The sequence below is a fragment of the Pinus tabuliformis genome, chromosome 7 (assembly GCF_031772625.1).
Source record: "Pinus tabuliformis cultivar Carrire ecotype Pingquan chromosome 7, CPIR1, whole genome shotgun sequence".
Lineage (NCBI taxonomy): Eukaryota > Viridiplantae > Streptophyta > Pinopsida > Pinales > Pinaceae > Pinus > Pinus tabuliformis.
Window position 1 is genome coordinate 2012839013 of NC_142293.1, and position 22787 is coordinate 2012861799.

Below are 22787 nucleotides of genomic sequence, written 5' to 3' on the forward strand. Positions count from 1 at the left end.
AAAATATGGCATGAAAGCAGAATAACATGAAGCAAAGACAAATGGAAGATCACTTTCTGATGAGTTGAAGACATGACTGACTCATGGATAAAAGTGATGAATGAATAGGTGCCCTATGTAGAAGTCCCCAAAGTTGAAGACTCCTTAATGAAGAAGAAATTCATGACATCGAAGGAAGGAGCTCTTCAAGCAGTTGGTTGTTTCAGGATCTCCACATGAAGAGCTGCGATAGGTCCTTGGTTGAGAGGGAGCCTAAAAATAAGTTTCTTACTTGGAAGAAACTTGGAAAATTCCTAAGCAGGGAGCTTGGGTACATTCCTTTAATGGAATAAAACTTCTTGGTATAAAAAGGAGCGATAGACATGTCATTCTGGTCTTCACCTGGGAAGACAGAATGGAGGATTGTGTAATCATTTGGCATCCAATGCTCTTTGAGGATGAGATAGGGCATCCAACAGTAAGAGTAGTCGTGGAGGACCAATATTCTTTGAGGACTAGGGAGTCCAAGATAAGAATAGTCCTCATGGAGCATACCCTGAGAGAACCTGGGTGGGGTATGTTCCGAGAGAGACAATGATGAGTGTGTCTATAAATCATTGGTCTCGCCAACATTGTGCTCTGATCTTGTGGAGAGATAGAGCTGTTAGTCAAGGCCTTGCTATATGACAATGCTGGTTGGTATGATGCTATACAAATGAGTTACAAATCCAAATTCTTCTTATGAGAAATTGTTCAGATTGAGAATGACCAAGTACCATTATGAATACCTCCCTAGTTAAGAGGGAGTGTTGTAAAATGTAACTAGGTTTGGTCTTCATAATAACATGTAATTGTGATTTTTGTAAATGATGTAATAAAGGAAATAAAATTATTTTTGTATGCCTCTTCTTGAGCATATGTAAAATGTATATGAGTCTATGTCTATGTCTAAATAGCCCTCCAAATGACAAGCACAATCCTCCTCTTCATGTCAACTTCAAGTAAAGATAAGACCTTAATGTTGGCTTACAGTTAAAGGGACACATCTCTTCGTTGGATCATGTCTGCTAATTTATGGAGGACCAACTACTATAAATACCCAGCTAGGATCTTCGCATAAGGACAGTTCAAGGATTCAGATACCTCTGCAATTTCGGTGGAAAATCTCAGAACAGATCTCGGCTATCTCTGAGATTTTCAGAAGTCTATTACAGAGATAGAAATTCGGATTTGGAGAGATAGTCAAGCTCTAAAATTCGGGTAACAAACAAAAGACAAGTTCAGACTAACGCAAAAGTGTAATGAAGGGACAACGAGGGTTTGTTTAGGGCCTAACACAAAAATATAAGTTTGAATTTATGAAGGAAAGTCTCAATACCTCAGCAAAGGAGCATTGCCTAATCAAAGACATATATATACTACAGTTTGGTACTATGGAGAAGCCATAGCTCACTGAAGTGATAGGACTATGATTCGGTACTATAAAGGAGATAACTCAGTAATATTCCAGTGAAGTATTCGGTGCTACCTCAAGAAGAAGGTCACAAGTGTGTGACATAATCTCAGTGCTGATACGAAGGAGAAAGGTCTCTGTGTTATTAATAGTATCTATGATTCAGTGACATGACTTCAGAATTGGTGCTACAGGAGAAGGAGAAGTTCGACATCCTTGACAAGTTCAATGTCATCACATATGGTGCAAGATCTGAAGAAGGAGAAACCGAGAAGGAGTAATCGAAGAGAAGGAAGAGGACTTGTGTCTTGGTCTTGGAGTGGCTATTAGGTCAAGGGTCTTGGTCTTGGTATTTGTCAATTGGAATCTCTATAAGAAGAATTTGTGCAGGTTTTCCTCTCAAAGAGTGAGAGGTTTTGGCCTTGGCTCATGCCTACATGCTGTGTCTCTTGTCTATTTATGTTCATGCATTGGTTACTATTTGATGAAGAAGAACACTAATAAACTAACGTGAAGAAGATACTAATCTAAAGAAGTAAAAATCATTCACAAGCAGTCACTCATAAAAGAGGAATCCCCTAATACTAATGCCCTAGATTTCTCAACATTAACCTCTTCTGTCACTGAGTTATTCTGAATTGGTTTTTTGATCATCTAACTGATAGGTACATTTTTTTATTTGACTGATCCATTTTCCGAATGTGAAACCAGGATTAGCTTTAAGAAACTCAGAGGTTGATTCTCCTATGGCTTGGATAGGTGGTTCCTCAAGCCACTCTTCATCTTCATTTTCAATATTGCTTAAGTTAAGAGAATCAATACTATGACTATTCCCGATAATTTCCATCCAATCCTTTAGAGGCAGATGGAATTCCTTTCCAAACATGTTAATTTGAGGATCTGGGGGCCTTTGCTCTGTGGGAAGATTTCTTCTAAGCCATGGCCCATTATTGTCCATAGGCCGAATATCTATTTTTGGATCATCCTAGAGTGCAAGTCACTCATTTGCTTGTCATGCTTAATTTCCATTTCTTTAACCAATTTGGTTAATTCCTTCATTGTTTTTGACTCTTCTTTGACTTTAACAGGACCTCTCTCATAACCAGGGATCTCAGATTTACTTGAAGCCCTTTTGTCTTTTTCTAATTCTTCAGCTGTGTTTTGGGCAGCAGCTAAAATGACAGTATGAGCCTGTCTTATCTCATATTGAACTTCTACATGGTAAGCCTCAAGATATGTTTCCAACACTGTTTTGTCAGGAGGCTTGTAATCCTGAGTCATATCTTTTAGTAATTTTTTGAACCTTCGGTTAAACTCTACCACTGTTTCATTTTCTTTCTTCTTAATGGTATTGAATTCCTTTACTAAGAATTTTCCTTCCCTCTTATCCCCATATTTGTCTTTGAAGACGTTGAGGAGGGTTCTTAGAGAATCAAAGGAATTATCAGCCTTGTCGTGGAACCAATCTATTGCACTACTTTCCAATGATAAGACAAATAGTTTCATCCTGACATCTTCATGATTATAGTCCGTAGAATAGGCATATCTATGGAGGAACACATCAAATTTCTTTATATGTCCTTCAACATTGACAACAATATTTCCTTCAAAAATTGGCAATCTGTTCATAGTTGACTCATTTGGTAGATCATGCAGATACCCATGGATGTTGGTGAAGTTGCAAGGCCCAGAGAAGTCACCCATGATGTATTGATTTGGAGGATTGGTGAAAAGAAGATGGAGGTCAAGGAGAGCTTCCTGTCCAAGAAAATTTAAATGATCTCTAGAATGTAAGTTGTCTAACCGAGCTCTTAGAACCTTTTCAGGATCGGGAGTGGGGTTAACCAGGCTACCAGGGTTCCTTCTAGAGTACGTTCTTGTGAATGGATGAGTAAGTGGAGTCGCCACCCAAACAGGAAACCAACCTATATGTCCAGGTGTTAAATGTGATTAATGAACAAGATGAGAGGATTAGTGAGAGAAAAAATGATAAAGTGATGAGAAGACGAAAAATGATGAGAGATAGGGGCCAAAACAAATGTTGTGGCTTTGATGGAATAATGAACAAAGGATGAAAGATTTACAAGATTACAGAGATTGTCATAAAGCCAAGGTCCAATAAATTGGTCCCCGACAACAACACCAGAAAATGTTGTTGCCCAGATTGTACAGGCACAACGATAACACTTAGGACGGGGGCTGTCACTCCAATCCCCGCCCACTTCGTTCTAGCTGTCTCCCAACAACAGGCTATGGGGGGTAGTCCCTATGGAATGAGATGAAGGAAAACAAGTTGGAAACCAACTTGTTTGGGAGACACAGATGAGTGGCCTAGCCAATTGGTTAAATTCGAGCAAGATTATTGATTAGATTAGATTTTAAAGTATGAGACCAGTGCCTTAATGGAGTCACAAATTCTTGCTTATAATAAATTGGAACCAAATGACTGGATGGACACCCGCTGCTTAAGATGATTGACTAACCTGAATGATATGCAAACCTATGACCTATGTGTGATGCAAAGATCTTGGTACATGCACAATGACAACACTCAGGACGGGGGCTGTCACTTTGATCCCCTCCCACTTCGTTCTAGCTGTCTCCCAACAACAGGATATGAGGGGTAGTCCTTGTGGAATGAGATGAAGGAAAAAAAGTTGGAAACCAACTTGTTTGGGAGACACGGATGGGTGGCCTAGCCAATTGGTTAAATTCGAGCAAGATTATTGATTAGACTAGATTTTAAAGTATGAGACCAGTGTTGAGTTGTGGTAGCATCGGATGTGCTCTAGCCATGAAAATTGGTGGAGAGGTTAAAGCACATGAGATCTCCAAGACCCAGAAATGGTTTGGGGAAATTCCACCCGGTTAGAGAGATATTAAAATAATTAATATTTTTAATGGAGTTCCTAAGTCTAAACTTAGGAAAATTAAAATATTAATGGGTATTAATATAAAACTGAGTGAGAATGTTCTACGTGACATGGATCAAGCCAAATCTAATCTTAACTATTGATTAGAGACTTAATCTCCGCTGTTGAAGACTCAATAGGAAAAGTATAAGAGGAGGCTTGAGGGTTAGTTGGAGATACACCAAGATTGATCAGTCAATTCGATTTTCTGGAGCGAGGATTGCTGAGAAAATTCGAACAAGTGATTTGTCGTAGCGAGGGGCAGTGAGTACATAGCAGAGAGGCAACGATAGTGCTTGAGGGTCAGCATAGTGACTGAAGAGGCTGATGCAGAGGCAACGAGAGCTACGCAGAGGTAGTAGGAGTCACACAAAGGCAGCTAGAGACTGCGCAGAGGCTAAGGGGCTTGCGTGGGTGACGCAGAAGGCTAGAGAGCTGACGCAGAGAGGCATAAGGCTGATGTAGAGCTTTGGAGAAGTGTCGGAAGGATTTTCATGGGGCAAAATTGATAAATATCTGTCTCCGAGGAGAGGTATTACTGCCGTGTAACAATCTCCGTTGGATAAGCTAGTTCGACACCCTAGTTGTACTCAAGAAATTTGCATAATAATAAAACCCTCAGAACTGCTGCACCGGTTTCCCCGCATTGGGTTTTTCTGGGGATGATTGTCCAAAAATAACGGTGTCCTTTATGTGTTTGTCTAGTATTTCAGTTGTTGATCTGTATATGAGTTAAGGCTGCATTTGTGTTTATTTTTAGTATTTATATGTATAAATAACTTGTTAATGGAACAAACAAGTAGGTGAAATAAACCAGATAATGCGGTAGGAATTTCTAACGTGTCAGACTTAGAAATTTCAGCATGGTATCGGAGCATTGCAGATCACAGGATAACTGAAGGCAACAATATCAGAAATTTGCAGTAGTAGTAGTTGTCTTGAGAGACAGAGCTGCTTCTAAGCAGAAGGCAACAAAGAAGGAGTGATGCAGAGGGCCAGCGTCATCATTTCGAGCCAGAGAGAGGGCTAGCGCAGAGGCAAAAGAGGCTCATGAAGAGCCACATCATCCTACTCAGCCAGGTAGGCTTGACGCAGTTGGCCAGAGGAGTGATTCAACCTTTGCTGGGATTGCGCAGAGCTGGAAGGCTCAGTTTCTTTAGTTGTTGGGGCCTAGGGAGCTGTGGGCAGATTGTGGAGCTGGTGGGGTGTTGTTTCTGTTGGAGCAGAATAGTACCTAACAAGACAGAACCAAGGTAGAGGGAGTCGTTGCCTTGATGAATTTCTAGCCAAGAAATCCAGATCCGAGTTGCAGTTGCAAAGAGGATTGGAGAGGAGCGGTTCGACATTTGGTGGGAAGATTTCCAGCAGGGAAATCAGGACTTAGAGGGAGATTTCCAGGAGGGAAGTCGAATCTCAGAGGGAGTCCAGAAGAGGAGCAGAGATGGAAATGAACGAATTGAGGGATCAGGACAAGTTGGACGGGGCTTTCAACTTTGTCATCTGGAAGGTCAGGATCCTGTTAGTCCTGGATAGACATAGCATCAAGGGCTTCGCCTTGAGAACCGTGGCTATCCCAGTAGACCAAGTTGATAATTAGAAGTATGAGGATGGAATGGCAACGACAAAGTGCATAATCCTTGATGGGGTCAAGGATCATGTCCTACCACATATTTCCGAAAAGAACATGACAAAGGAGATGTGGGATACTTTGACGACATTGTATCAGGGCACTTCCCTGTAGTGGGAGATGCTATTAGAGAATCAACTGCGGTTGTATCAGATGCAGAAGGGGGAGCAGGTAGATTTATACCTCCTCAGATTGCAGAAGATTCGGGACCAATTTACTTCCATAGGGGCCATGCCGGGTCAGGAGTTCATGGTGAGGATCGCCCTGAATGCAGTCTCCGAGGAGTGGGAGACGTTTGTCCAAGGCATTTTGAGTAGAGCTACTCTTCTAGGATGGCAAGGGATGTGGGCAGCTCTTCGCCAAGAAGAGATAGGTGGTTGACCAAGGCGGGGAGTAGCAACAAAGGAGGTCGATTCAAGAAAGAGGAGGAGGAGGATGTGGCTCTGGCATCTGCGGGACAACAGGGGAAGTGGAAGAAGAAGGATATCTCCAAGGTGAAGTGCTTCCATTGTGGGGAGTTGGGTCATTATGCAACCCAGTGTCCCAGGAAGAAGAATAAGGGAGAGGCTTTTGACTCCAAGGCAACTCCGGTTAAGGCAGAGAAAGAAGTCGAGACTAATGATGACTGTGCCATGAGTGCTCATGCACTTCTAGAGAAGAGGTGGGGTGACATCGAGGTGTAGTCAGGAGGACTACAGAGGATGAGGGGCAGGTTCCTTGAGGTACCCAAACTCTTGGATCATATTCGGCTACGGGAGCCCTGAATGACACTAGCAGGATGACAGATGTCAGTAGAAGCAAGATGCGATGGAGCGACAAGGCAGTGCTAGAGTGTAGAGGTCTGTAGAAGCGCAATGGGGGTTACAACAGTGCGAGAGGTGTTGATTTGGGGTAGCATCAGATGTGCTCTAGCCACGAAAATTTGTGGAGAGGCTAAGGCACATGAGATCTCCAATACCCAGAAAGGGTTTGGGCAGATTCTAAACAGTTTGGGAGATTTTAAAATAATTAATATTTTTAATGGAGTCCTTAAGTCTAAACATAGGGAAAATAAAATATTAATGTGAATTAATATAAAACTATGTTAGAATGGTTCCAAAAGTCATGGATCAAGCTAGATCTAATCTTAGCTGTTGATTAGGGACTTAATCTCGGCTGTTGATTTGTCAACGAGAAAAGTATAAGAGGCTTGAGGGTCACTTGGAGAACATACCAAGAGATCAAGATTTCGACTTTCTGGGGCTAGGTTTGCTGAGAAAGTTGAGAGAGTGATCAGAGTTGCAGTTGAGGGGTAGTGAATACAGAAGCAGAACGGCAGAGATAACACCAGGAGGAGCAACGCAGTAGCCGGAGAGAGGGATGTAGAACCAGTGAAGCGTTCACGCAAAGCCCGCTAGGGCTCACGCAGAGGTAGCCAGGAGTTGCAGTGCCTCAGAGGGCCAGCGTGAGTGACGCAGAGGGCCAGAGGACTGACATAGTGCCTCTAGAGGCTGATGCATGCTAAGCCAGAGTGACGCTAGGCTAACGCTGGGCTAGAGAGAGTTGACGTAGTCCCTAGAGGCTGACGCTGGGCTAGAGAGAGTTGACACAGTCCCTAGAGGCCGACGCCGGGCTAGAGAGAGTTGACGCAGTCCCTAGAGGCTGACGCCGGGGTTTCGTGGGGCAGATTGGAGCTGTCAGAGTGTTTATCCGGGGTTTCAGCCGAAATATCTGCTTCCGAGTAGAGAGGTACTATTGCCGAGATTTTTCTTTGTTGGGTGAGCCCGATTTGGCACCCAAATTATATTCTGAAAATGCTTAATAAATCAAATCCTCAGATAGCTGCTCCAGTTTTCCCGCATTTGGATTTTCCGGGGACATTAGTCCAAAAACATTGGTGTCACTTGTGTGCTTGTTTCTGTTTCCTTCAGTTGATGATCTGTAATGTGTTGAGCATGTACCTGTATTTATTTCCAATATTTACATGGTAAATAACTTGTTAATTAATAGAACAAGTAGGTAGGAATAAATCAGTAAAGTACATGAAGGGTTTCTAACAGTTAGACTTAGAAACTTCAACAAGAGGCATAGAGGTGTTTGCAGCAACAGAGAGGAAGCACAGGATTGCAGCAGAGGTAGCTTCAGCATCAGGAGGCTTCTGGACTGACAAGGATGTCAGTATTTGGGTAGATCAGTTACTTACTTCTCGGTAACTGAGTTGCAGTGCAACAGTTAGCAGTGGCAGTGCTGTGGGCAGCATTTGAGAGAGTTGTAATGTAGATGCAGTGTTGGGATGAAGGACTAGCAGCAGCACGGATGCAGAGGGAGCTGCAGTACAGTTGTAGCAGTGGCAATGGCAAAGCCATGGGAAGCAGTACAAGAAGCAACAATGCAGTGGATGTGAGGTAGCAGGCCAAACATCAACACAGGTACTGGTGCGGAAGGATCAGTGTGATTACTGGAGCACATTCCTCGCTAAGAGGGAGTGTTGATTTGTGGTAGCATCGGATGTGCTTTAGCCATGAAAATTGGTGGAGAGGCTAAAGCACATGAGATCACTAAGACCCAGAAATGGCTTGGGGAAATTCCACTCGGTTAGAGAGATATTAAAATAATTAATATTTTTAATGGAGTTCCTAAGTCTAAACTTAGAAAAATTAAAATATTAATGGGTATTAATATAAAACTGGGTGAGAATGTTCTAAATGACATGTGCCAGGCCAAATCTAATCTTAGCTGTTGATTAGAGACTTAATCTCGGCCATTGAAGATTCAACAGAAAAAGTATAAGAGGAGGCTTGAGGTTCAGTTGGAGATACACCAAGATTGATGAGTCAGTTCGATTTTCTGGAGCGGGTTTTGCTGAGAAAACTCGAACAAGTGATTTGTCGCAGCGAGGGGCAGTGAGTACATAGCAGAGAGGCAGAGATAGTGCCTGAGGGTCAACGCAGTGATTGAAGAGGTTGATGCAGAGGCAGCCAGAGCTACGTAGAGGCAGTAGGAGCCACACAGAGGTAGCTAGACACTGCATAGAGGCTGAGGGGCCCGCGTGGGTGACGCAGAAGGCCAGAGAGCTGACGCAGAGATACAAAAGGCTAACATAGAGGGTTCTAGAGCTACGCTGAAGCTAGCAGGGTTGATGCAGAGACTTGGAGAAGCGTTAGAAGGATTTTCGTGGGGAAGACTTGCTGAATATCTGTCTCCGAGAGGAGGTATTACTGCCGTGTAACAATCTCTGTTGGGTGAGCCAGTTCGACACCCTAGTTGTACTCAATAAATCTGCATAATAATAAAATCCTCAGAACTGCTCCACCAGTTTTCTTGCATTGGGTTTTTCCGGGGACGATTGTCCAAAAATAACGGTGTCCCTTGTGTGTTTGTCTAGTATTTCAATTGCTGATCTGTATATGAGTTAAGGCTTCATTCATGTTTATTTTTAGTATTTATATGTATAAATAACTTGTTAATGGATTATGGAACAAACAAGTAGGTGAAATAAACCAGATAATGCAGTAGGAATTTCTGATGTGTCAGACTTAGAAATTTCAACAACCAGTGCCTTAATGGAGTCACAAATTCTTGCTTATAATAAATTGGAACCAAATGATTGAATGAAACCTCGCTGCTTAAGATGATTGACTAACCTAAATGATATGCAAACCTATGACTTATGTGTGATGCAAAGATCTTGGTTATTTTTAGTTAATTGCCTAATCTAGATGTAGCATTCCCTTAACTATTTTGAACTTGGGCTCCAAGGTAGGTTGTGGGAAGGAGGCCAACAGAAAGCAGACTAGGTATCGTTTTCTTTTGTGCTCCTATCACCCAATGCTTCTAGCGCCGTAGAGACTGTGGCTCTGATGACTACAAGGTCATCGTATTAACCATTGAAGAGTTGCCGAGGCCCCTCAAGCTAAGTGAGAAATGTTGTCCTATATTTCTATCAACTTAGCTTATGTTAGGAGGTAAGTTATTGTGCAATCTAGATCTCATATGCTTATGCAAGAGATTATGAGGGAGATTTCTCTTGAGTTATTTAAGTATTTAGTGGGAATCTTCTTACAACAAGAGTACTTAACAATATTAAAATGACAATCCTTAAATGAGACAAGTGTAAACTTCAACAATATTCCACAAGATGTTAAATCAATCAACTTATCCACTTATCAATCAAGATGCCGATCATAGTTTAACAAAATTGTACGCGATAATGCCAAAGAGATGTGAAACTTAAACTCTCAAGGAACCAACAATGTTAGTCACTTTAACCATGTAAATGCTAGGAACAAATAACAAGATATGAAGGCACTTAGGCACTTTATGTTCCAATCATCCTTTTTATGAGCAATAAGTGATTAATATGACAACAATAAACAATTTATGACAACAGTAAATAAATGCTACTTTAAGGATGCCTATGCTTACTCATTGCTGCAAAATGTGCCCAATTGCCAAGTAAATTGAGAAATCATATGCATTAGGGCCTTTAGGGTATGTTTTCAGCGATTTTTTTTCAGATGTGAAATATTTATAACTGTAAATAAATTGCAGATCAGCAAGCTAACGAGGCACATGATGATGCCCAAAATGCCCAAAATTAGTAAAATTTCACCAAACTTGAAAAAATCAATTTTTGGAGTTATTTAGAGGATGTGATTCATAAATTTCAGAACTGATATATTTATTACAACAGTGAATTAATCACAGATCAGCGTGTTAGTGACACTGAAGATGATGCCCAAAATGCCTAAAAATAGTAAAATTTTGCCGGAGGCTAAAAATTCAGAATTTTTGACCTTAATTAAAAATGTGTTTTAGGAATATTCAAATCTGAATTTTGCAGTTATGTAGTGAATTCCAACAAGCTTTAAAGTTAGATCTAAGCCAAATTCAAGATGCCCAAGTAGCCAAAACTTGTGAAAATTTAGATTTTAAAATTCTAAGTGATTTTGACCATTTAACATGTGATTTTAGGGCTTAAAGATTATTGATTTGACTGCTGTAATAAAATTGAAGCAAAACAAGGGTTAAGAGGTCAAACCCTAGGCCCAAGGCCTTGAAGATTGCGTAGTTGAAATTCCTTGAAATTTTGGGATAAGGTTGCTGCTTGAAAGATATGAATTTTGACACCTTAAGCCTGCAAAACCACCAAGTATTTAGTGCCAAAAATTCAGATCTAGGGTTTTGGGTCAAGCTAGGGCAAGATAGGCCAAGAAAAGGGGAAATAAGGCTAAGGAAAACTAATTTGTGGGGATAAAAGGGCTAGGATGATAGATCGGGGCCCAAGGATGAAGGATATGGCCACAAAGGGCCAATGTTATGCCTAATGAGGCTAGCGTTGGGGATGGAGTGGGCATAGAGGCCTAGGGAAAGGCCTAAGATCTATGGCCTAAAGACCAAAAAAGGGAGAGATGCAAGCCCTTAGAGGGCTGCGGCTTAGGGAAAGATGGAGAGGAGGTCGAGGGAGGATGAAGGAAGGAGGAAGGCCGATAAAAGAGGGAACAAAGGAGGATGGAGAGAGGCCGAGGGGACGGAGGGTTGAGGAGGAGAGGAGAAAGGAGGCCGAGGCCTCAAGAGTCAAAACCCCATGGCAAGGCCAAAAAATGGCCTTAAACCAAGACACAGAGGGCAGATGGAGGGACACTGAGGCTTAGGAGGGAGAAATCGGGGCTAGAAGCCCTGAAAAGTTTGAAACCCTTCCTCAAAATTTTTTATGCTTCAGCTCTTTGATTTTCCGAAAATTTCTTTGTGGGCAATCCCTCAAAAATTTTCAAGAGACTAGATCTTACCCTCAAGGGCATAGATCTAGCTCTTCTTCTGCTTGACTCCTTGATCTAACTTGCAAAAATAAATTTTACAACAACCAAACCCCCAATATATACAAAATGAATCTAAAACCCCAAACCAAGTTAGAAAAATAATTTACAATTTAAATTACAAAACTATTTACAATTTACAAATTATACAAGGGTTTTTTCGATAGATTTTGAGAAAATAATTTTTATAATATTTTTTCCTTGAAAGAATGGCTAAAACACTTCAGAAAAATTCATGTTTACTATAGCCCTAGCGAAAATTCAATCTACCATATAAAAACCAAGGATCCAAGCAAAGTAACCCTTGCCCATAGTCTGTGAACTTGAAGACCAAGGATTGAGTAGCTGCAAACATTGTATTATCTCAAAATAATAATTATAAAGCAACACCTTAGAAGCCTGTTGTCAATACGTACCACAGATCAACGAACAACAACACCTCGAGTTGCACCCCAAAATCTTTTGTTATAGTAGAAAAAATAGTTTCTCGCAGAACAATAGTTTGCAAAATGCTTCAGCAGCAATTCTAGCCAGAGATCAAGATGACTAGAGACTCAACTGACTCTCTATTTTATAGGTGAATCTTTCAAATGGAAAAATAATGGCTTGTTTCTTTGATCCTTGTCAAAATAATCTTGGTCGTTGATAAACACTTCAAAATCTTTAATCTTGGCCCATGATTTTTTATTTTTGAGGAATTTTCGAATTTATCTTTTAATTCCATTTTAATTAGCTCAAAATTAATTATTCTAAGCTAATTTCGTCAAAAAATTGACTTTGAATTAACAACCAAGGTCCAAGGGTCCAAATTTTCTTGAAATATACAATATTTCCTTAGTGGAAGACCTTTAAAAATTGATTCTTTTAAGACCTACAAATTTTTCCATTTGGAGAATTTATTTTGCTAAGACAATTTAATTTGACTCTAATTAATTAATTTTCTTGCTTAGCATTTAATTTTATTTTGCCAGAAAAATTAATTAATTTACACGTTAAGGGATTTAATTATTTTTCCAACCCTCTAATACATAAGATTTTTCATTTATAAAACTCAAAGAGGGAATACAGATTTGGCATAGACCCTCAAGACACATAACCCATCTGCGACACAAATGATCTAGTAAACCAAGTGATTTGTAATAAAATAATTAAGGCAACTAGCTTAAATTATTCCCAAACCACTTTTACATTAGACTCGACTAAAAAACACTTGGACTCACCTAATAATTTGACTTTAAATCTCACTCTAGCTTTCGAGTTTAAGCTGGAGGGAAAAAAAGTCTTCTGATTAGCTGTGTCTAAAAAGTTAAAACACAGGTAATCAATGACGTTAAAAAACCTCCTAGGATGGAATTCGTCATCTAATTATTGGCCTACCTAGGTTGTTACATAGGCTCAAGGTTTTACTAAGATCATTTACAATATATAACTTGCAGAATGGGATGGCCATGACACATGGATTGCTGATATGTGATCTGATCCTTGTTGAAAAAGGTTATGCTTCCACTTCCTTGGAACTTTGACAATTTGAGTGAAACAGGGCCAAAATGTGATCTTTTTGTGGTGTGAGTTCTCTTGGGGATGGTTTTTAGCTTGGAGATGTTTTCCAGGATTGATTGAACTGTTTCTTTTGGAAAGTCTTGTAAGTTTAATGCCTATTTTTTATATTTGGATATTGTATATTTGTCTAGTAGAGTTTCTATCTTGTGCCATGATATAAATGCTAAATCTATATTGAAATATTACTCCTCCATGACATGCAAAATTGTTTTCCTAGAAACCTAAGGAAATCCAAGTGTGCATCCTTGAAATTTAAAATCTCCCCTCACAAGGCAAATCGTTAGGGTTTAAACGTGGATGCCCTAGTCATCCCCCTTTACTCTAACAATGTCATTCTGATTGAGCTTTGCCCTAGAAAGACTCCATGAAGCCCATTTAGGACAATGAACTAGTCATTAAAGTGTCAATAAACCTCCTATTTATTAAATTTCTTTTTCTTCTTCTTCTTCTTTCCTAGATAACTAAGGTTAGGACCAAGATTTTATGTGAAAATTTGCTAAAAATTAAATTTATATTTGATGTTTGTGGTTCTTAAAGTTGGAATTGCACGTAACATTTATATAAAAGCAAAATCTAGCATTGGTGCTTGTCAAAACCCTCCAAGGGATGAAGTCATCATTTCTTTGTTTTTTATGCATAATTTCAGCCATAAAACTACACTAAAAACCATGAATCCTTGGTTTTTATTGGAAGGTCTTGCCTTCTTTCTTGGTCAATCATTGAAAGACCTGTTCTCAAGGCTGTTATATGACATCTTATACCTTATCATTGAAAACTTGTAAAACCCTAACTTATGACAACCCTTCTTTTGGTCTAGGAATTGTTACCACTCAAACCAGCAGGGGACCTAAAAGGAGTTCTTGAGAGTTAAACTGCTAGGTCAAGGGCAATGGTGGAGGCTTAGCCCACTGTCACCGCAACTAGGTCTCCTTGCTCTTTACATACTTTCACTGATGGGAGGGGTATCGGTAGTGTAGGGATCACTTTGTAAAGTAGATGTCAATGGATAGGTGAGGAGTGACCCTAAAAACCCTTTCCCAAGGATGGAGTGAAAAAAGGAACTTGCTTGTTCTTTGACCAAGGGACTTGGTCCACCACTGGTAAGGGGTGAGGATTGGAGGGTTGAGGGAGAAAGAATAGGCTTATAAAGGAGTTTCTCAATCCCTATAATCCTTGGAAACTTGGATTCCCAAGTGGTCTTTGATAAATAACGTTTATTGAGAAGTGGGACTACACGGGGCCAAGTGGACCCGACCCAGGTTCTAGGATGGAATATAGCAGCCAATGATGTTCCTATCCTAGACAAGGTGAGGGGAAAGGACCAAACAATAATATTCACTTCAAAAGGTTGAATTGATCCTATTAAGGTCTAGCCTTGGGGATACCTAAGCAAAATTCGGTCCTAGAGCTAGGGCTTGGGATTCCCGGAGATTCCACTGTCAGAATGGCCTCAAATTTGGAGGAGAGGGAGGGGACCCACCAACGCAGTAGCCTAGAGGAGATCGAAATTTTTCCTTGGCCCAATTGTTGGGAAATTGATGCCCTAGGTGACCTAATGGGGCTAGACTTGGGAAAAAGGGGAAAAATGGTAAAATGAAGGTTGAGATGATCACCTTTTTATGGAACCAGTGCCTAATTCACTTGGGGATATGGAGTCAAGGATGTTAATGAGTAAGAACTTGGATTCTTGATCAAGGAGGCCCAGAAAGTCAACTTCATCCAATGTAGATAGTAATAAAAGAAAAGCGACTTTCAAGCATTTATACTTTAAAGCAAATGATGCAATCTTCTCGAGATAAATAATATCTAGGACATTTCATTCATAGAACATTGGCCCATACATTTAATAACTAAAACATAACTCAATTCCACATTACAATAATGCAACAACTAGTCCTAATTTTAACAGTATGCAGCAACAAGAATAACAACGATGAAGATCACTTACAACGTTTTAGAGTATATCCAACCAACAATTTGTCTGCATAACAAAGCTCCAAGATAAGAGAATTAGCCTAAATCTATACATCAAAATTCATCCATCTCCAAAAAATATCCTCCAAGGAAAAAATGCGAACATTCTCTAAGACTAGAGAGATCCCAAGTCAAGTGATGATACAAATGAATGTATCTAACATCAATACATCAATACATAGCCTCTTAAGGAGTTCGAATTAGCCTATGGGCCCCTAAATATAAAATAATGTGCAAATAATAACTCCTAATTGTGAAAATTCCATAGCGGGAACCGCTACTACAACAAACTGATGTTACTTCTCCTACTTGTTAATCCATACAAGTTATTTACTGTGTTATACGGTAAATATCGAAGTAAATACTACTGCAGCTTTCACTTAATTAAATTATAAGCGGAAACAAGAGTCTGAGCAAGAAAGAAAATACAACATAATAGACACCATTATTTTTGGACAAATGTCCTTGGAAAAACCTAGTGCGGGAAAACCGGTGCAACAACTTTGAGGGTTTATTATTACTAAGCAATAGCAAATTCTAAAGACATCTCTAAATACCTCACTGGGGTATTCAGTTACAGAGAGAAATACTGGTAGAAAGATTTGCGAGATTACCTCACACAAGCACTGAGAAAATCCCGGCTGATCCGGATACTAAATGCATGGCCTCTGGCAGGCCCTACGCTGCTCTACGCAGTCCTGACGCAGGCTTCACATCAACCTCTCTAGGCTCTGTGTCACTCAGTCTGTTGATCGATTTGCTGCCCAAAGTCTCTGCTCTCAGCCTCCCGATCTCACACCCCGACTCCCGATGTCTGAAATTGACTCTCCCTAGCAAAATCTCAAACTCCCTCTCACCCTCTGCGCTGCCTCTGCGTGGCCCTTCGTGGCCTTGCATCAGCCTCTGCGTCTGGGCTAAAGGATTGCTCTTTGCCTCTTTGCTGATGATTCTTCGACTGAGAAAATCTCTCTCTCTTCGGATGTTATCCCTGCCCCTCAACTGTAAGAAATCTCCTCAATCGAATTTCATACTGAGAACTTCTCACTTTAGAAATTTGATCTCTTGATCTCTTGATGTGTTTTCCAAATGACCCTCAAGCCCCTTCTTATATATTCTTGTTGGACAACCAACGACCTATATTAACTCCTAATCAAAGGCTCAGTTTGTTTTCACTTGATCTTTGTCTTTTCTAGAAGTTACATCCATAATTAGATTAATACCCATTAATATTTTAATTTTCCTAAGTTTAGACTTAGGCACTCCATTAAAAATATTAATTATTTTAATAAAATTGTCTTTGGGTGGAATTTCCCAAAACGGTGTCTGGGCTCTTTGGAATGCATGTGCCCAAGACTCCTTGCAAAATTTGAGGCCTAGAGCACATCCGATGCTACCCCAAATCAACACTAATGGTGATAAACCCACCATACTAGCTCATAATGTAAAAATAAGCCCCAGAAGGGGCCAAATAATGATGTATGCATGTCGTAGGGCCCTCCAAAGGCTCAATAACATCCTGAACTTGAAGTGCCATATTGAGGAATAAATTCCTCAGAATATGATGGACAAGGGGGTGGCCCCTTGTTCTCCAAGTAGTAGACCTGTGGTGCTCTCAATGGGTCTGAGGGCACATCAATGACCCCATGGGTCTCCATATGAATCAGAGATGTCTGTAGATCCTCTGCAATGGTCCAGGTAGTGGAATGAATGCTGCCATGACATCGTACAAGTGATGGGACACCTACCAAGAGTGTGGGCTCCTGTGGGGGCCTGCTGTGCATAGTGTACCAATCATGTCACCATCATCCCAAAAGTGGATCGCTAGTAGTCTCTGAACATCCGTGAAGATCTGTGGGGTGCTGTCTGCTGCTGTGGAGGCCCATGGCTCTTTATGCAAACCCTACATGTGCCAATGTGGACCTCTGGGGGTTAGGATCCCATATAGGGAAACCAAACCCAAATGGAAACCACCTGCAATCCTGCATAAGATCCAATGCGTCCCCTAGGCTTCTAGTACAACCAATGATTAGAATAATCGGGTAAAAGAGCTTACAAACCATGGATAACAAAGTGGGTATTTCATAATGGCATGCCCTTCCGTAGTGGGCTTTGGCATGTGCTAGTGTCTCCAAACTCCAAAGGGGGTTAGCCAAGTACCTTATTAAGTGGTTTCAACCATTAGAGGGAATGGTATGTCCGAGGTACACCCTTCTAATGGGGGTGGCAAGTGACAAATAGGTAAGATGGAATAGGGCATAAGAGGGGCAACCATGGGCCACATAATAGGGCATAGGGGTAGCTAGATAAGGGAAAACCCACACCTGGGTATATAATGTATAGGAGGGAGTAGTCGTGGTACATGAGGTTCCCGACCTTGATTTTTCCACCGTTCTTTATATGCCTTTTGCCTTTTATGAATTTTCTTTAGTTAATTGCTCGGGGCTCAAAGGACAAGAGCATGATGTGTATAATATAGCAGTGATTACCCCTTTTGAGGTAGGGCAGTTCATTGCCCTCCAGGGGTTGGGACAATCATGGGTTCCTGAATAATAGAGGAGGCTCATCTAGGGCCTATGGAACCAGGGTGATGGCCCTCATGTGTCGGCTTTTGCCCACGTACTAATTATTTTTGTCCCAGCCATCTTTTGCATTTTGTGGTACAATTTCCTGTTAAATGTGGCCATTTATGCTTTTCACATTTTCTTTTAATTGCTTCAACCTCCAAGGCATCATTCTAGGCCTAACCCAAGGTGGGGGCAAGGGGGTAGGGAGGCTAGTCCTATGTGGACCCAGAATGGGAATGTGGACCCATGTGGGAGAAAAGATGAATGGGGGTATGGTGAGTGGAAAGGGTGTGATATGTGCGGATAAAGGAGCGAGACCACGCACCCAAAATCGAGGTTTCCCAATTAGTGCCACCCTAGAACCAAATGGTCAATAAAGGAGATCCCACGGGACTAAGATCCAAGGATAACAATCCCAAAAGAGATCAAAGGGATAGGAGCACAAACTAAGCCCACTCTTTCTGCCAAATCCCCCCATCAATCCATACCCAGAAGTATCCATGATAACTAAACTCAATACTCAATTACCAAATGACAAGACATAGCTTTAGATTCTGGAGGCCCACCTTCAAACATATGATCAATACAGGTGGGTGAGGGACCACATGGATGGCTCAGGTGGCAGAGAAATGGCACAACGAGCTAGTAGGAGGCATCAAGGGGTTGTCGGTTGAGGCTCATCATGGAGAAAAATTTCTCCTGGGGACATCACCCACTAGGTGGGTGGGTAACAGGAATAAAACACTTGAACTTTGGTATAGAATACTGAGACCTAATGGGCTCCGCAGGTACATTATCTCATCTTACAGACCTCATGTCAATCACCTTGAGCCTTTAGGGAGGCCTCCCTTGTGTTCAAACACCACTAAAGAGCAAGATAAATGTTGCTGAGGTGATAGTGGGAATCGTTTCTCTTGTTGCACTAAGGTTTGGTTTTGCCTAGTGGGGCTTTGCACTAGGCCTGCTAGATTTTGCAGCAACAATGACTTAATAAAGTGAACATTGTAGGAATTATTTTATTTATGCATACTAATCCATTAATTTTCAACGGGGCCTTGGCTTTGAACTTCCATTGTCCAAAATTAGGATGCCATCACATGAAATTATATTTACATGCAAACTTTAAATGTATGGCATGTCTTGAAAATGGTAGAATTACAATGGGTTTGAAATTTGATCCCCATCTAATAGGCTTAGGCAAGAGCTGCAAAAAATAATGAACTGCCGAACTTCCTCTTTCTTGTCATTTCACAAAGAAAATCTATTATAGCTACATGCTCTCATTCAAGCCAAGGACTCCAAACTAATAGGGTACCGTCAAGCAATCACTATTGAGATCCTAAATGATCCATTTGGATTTACTTTTATATACTATCATCAATTTTTTACTGAGTGCGTGCAACAACCCCCTCAATACACTACCAACAACTCTCATGCATCTAACAATTTTGAAGATTCTATAAGTCCTTTAGGCATTACCCAAATTGGATAGGAAATCAACCAGTCCACCCACAATTAATGACTCTAGATCACTATCTAAATTCCATAGGAACATTTGTTTGTCATCTGCTTCAAACTTGTTGATGTCTATGTAGTCCATCTCACAAGAATCAACTTTATTTCTCATTGAGGTTGAGATATACAAGAGTTCCTTTCTTTAGATGAAGCATTAAATGCTTGAGGAACTGGGTGATGGATAATAAGGGGGGTAGATTTCATGCTAGCCTTTTGCCCTCACACTAAATAAATGTCCTAGCCATCTTTTCCATTTTCCATTTTTCTTTCATTGTGGCTTTCTATGCTTTTATCTTTCTTTTCGCTGCATTAACCTCTAGGGCTAAGTTTCCGGGCCTAGACTAAAGGATGCGGTTGAATGGTGCCAATCCCAATGACCAATGACTACCAACTTGAAGAATGGAGATGAATAATAGGGAGAGATGGAGAGTGGTATGGATTACCTTGGACACACTACATCAATTAGTGCTTCCCCAACAGTGCCCTTCCTAAAACTCCAAGGCCTCATGATTATGTCCCACTTGATTAGAGTCAAAGACTAACCTCCCAGGTGAAGTAAGGGAACAAGAATATAGTCGAGATTGGTCAATTATCCAGTTTTGCCTCGTGATCCATATTAGTGTTGAGAAATCTAGGGCATTAGTATTAGGTGATTTCTCTTCGATCAATAACTGATTGTGAATGCTTTTTACTTCTTTAAATTAGGATCTTCTTCTTTTTAGATTATTAGTGTTCTTTTTCATCAAATGGTAACCAATGCATGAACATAAAATAGACAAGAGACACAGAATTTAGGCTATTAGCCAGGGCCAAAACCTCTCATTCTTTAAGAGGAAACCCACACAAATTCTTCTTATAGAGATTCCAATTGACGAATACCAAGACCAAGACCCTTGACCTATTAGCCACTCCAAGACCAAGACACGCATTCTCTAGTCAATCCTCTTCTTGACTCCTCTTCCACTGAGATCTTCATCATTGCCTTGATACCGAGATCTTCATCACTGCCTTGACAACACTGTTTCCTTTATCGAGCCCATATCACTAAGATGATACCTCATCATAATAGTATTGCCAAAAAACTGTGGTTCCAACAAACTGTTATGTCACCAATACTACTTTTATGCACTTGATGAGATACCTAGACAGAGAGACTCTTCACTATAATGTAGCATCTCGCTGTCCCTTCATCTCCCTTTAGAAATTCATCTGAACTTCTTAACTGTGATCATATCCGAATTTGTCTTGCTGCCACTATGAACCGAGCTTCAGAGAGATCCGAACTGTGCATTCCTAGACAATATTTCGCTGGCCCTTCATTACTCCTTGATGTCCCTTTGCTACCTTGTCCGAACTGTCTTTTCTGTACGAGAGATCTGAGCCTTTCTTTGTTCTACCCATCCGAAAATTTTAGAGATAGATGTCTGAATTCCGATTGTCTAAATGCGAAGAGCCTACTCTTGTATATGTAGTAGTTCAACTATAAAATAAGGCGCCCTGAGCATCGCATAGGTGTGTCTCTTAAATAGGTAAGTTGACATGATTACTTTCATTCGTTTGGGGCCCGACTTGAAGAGGAGGACTGTGCTTGTCTTTGGAGGGCTTCAAACCCATGAAGCAAGTCTTACAATAATAATTTTATTCTCTTCTTTTCATCATTTACAAAAATCACAGTTACATGTCATTATGAAGACTGAACCTAATTACACTTTTCTACACTCCCTCTTAACTAGGGAGGTTTCATAATGGTACTTGGTCATTCTCAATCTGAAGAATTTCTCATAAGAAGAATTGGATTGGTAGCCCATTTGTCTAGCATGATATCAACTAGCGTTGTCATATAGCAAGGCCTTGACTAACAACTCTATCCACATGATCAGAGCACAATGCTGGCAAGACCAATGATTCATAGACACCATAATCATTGTCTCTCAAGGTACATACTCCACTCGTGTGTTCACAGAGAATGACCTACTTTGGACTATTCTTATCTTGGATAGCGAATCCTCAAAGAATATTGAGCGACTACTCTTATCTTGGATGCCCTATCTCATCCTCAAAGAGTATCGGATGCCAGATGATTACCCAATCCTCCATTCTATCTTCCCAGGAGAAGACCAGAATGATGTGTCTATCTCTCCATCTCAATTGGGGAGGACATATCAATTCCAATAACAGAATGTGCTCATTCCTACAGAAGGAATGTACCTAAGCTCCTTCTTGGCTTAGGAATTTCCAAGTTTCTTCCAAGTAAGAAACTTGTTTTCAGGCAACCTCTTAATTAGGGACTTACATCATCTCCTTAACGAACTGCTTGAAGAACTCCTTCCTTTGATGTCATGAATTTCTTTGTCAAGGAATCTTCATATTTTGTGGCTTCTTCATAGGGCATAGACCATCCATCACTTTCATCCATGGGTTAGTCATGTCATTACTCCTTTCATCATAAAGTGATCCATTAGTCTTCATCTAGCCTTGCTTTATGTCATGCTGCCTTCTTCATGCCATATTTTTTGGAAGGATCTTACATCCTTCTATATGGTCCTCTTGGAAGTCATCCATAGTTCTTCCCTTTAACAGTCTTGCATAAGCCCATCCAGATATTTGTTCAAAAATAAGAAATGAACACTTAAATCAAAATTACCTTTGTGATGGTCTTTCATCATGACATATTCTTGTAGGTATCAACATCCTGCATACATTTTGACACATCTCCCAAAGATATCCATTTTCAAGGGTCTCCATCTTTTCCAGACTTCCATCAGAGTCTTCATATCTTTTCGAGAGATTTCCTAGTGAAATCTTCTTGGTCTTCCAGATGTTGATCGCATTTTCCATGGTTGGATATCTCACTATCTGTTAGGTCCCTATACTACTAGTGTAGCCCCTTATTGTTAGTAGTGCTCCCCCCTTATGGTATTGTTGTGCCCATGTAGTCCCCATGTTGTTATTATTGTGCCCCATAGAAGCCCACTATTGTTATTGTTGTGCCCCTACAATATTATTGTTATGTAGGCTCTGATTATATTGGGACCACTTAGACTCCTATATATAGAAAGGAGGTATTGTCATTTGTATCATCCAAGAATTGTTCATTTGTGTAATGTAAAGGAGGTTGCCTCCTCGAAGAGGCTGATTTTGAAGTCGTTGATCTATCTTTTCTATCTTTTTGTGAGCTGGTTTCATAACATTTGGTATCAAAGGTTTGGATTCTAGGGTTTTGCTGCTCCAAACAGGTCATCGTGGAATTTTCGCTATAACTTTTTTTCTACAAGGTTTCAGAAGCTAAGAAAAAAAACCATTTGAGCCGAAATTGTTCTGAACCTCGGGTCCGAATTTCAGATCTTGTCTCGCAACATTTTCAGAGATATGATCTGAGGAAGTTAGGGTTTTTGCAAGCTCCAAAAT

The 22787-nt window shown here is 40.5% G+C and overlaps 1 protein-coding gene across 2 annotated transcripts in view; it reads left to right on the plus strand.

The window, feature by feature from the left end:
* Positions 1–22787, plus strand: part of LOC149256563 (exopolysaccharide production negative regulator) — a 226594-nt gene that overhangs the window by 12622 nt on the left and 191185 nt on the right. The gene's annotated exons all lie outside the window — the stretch shown is intronic.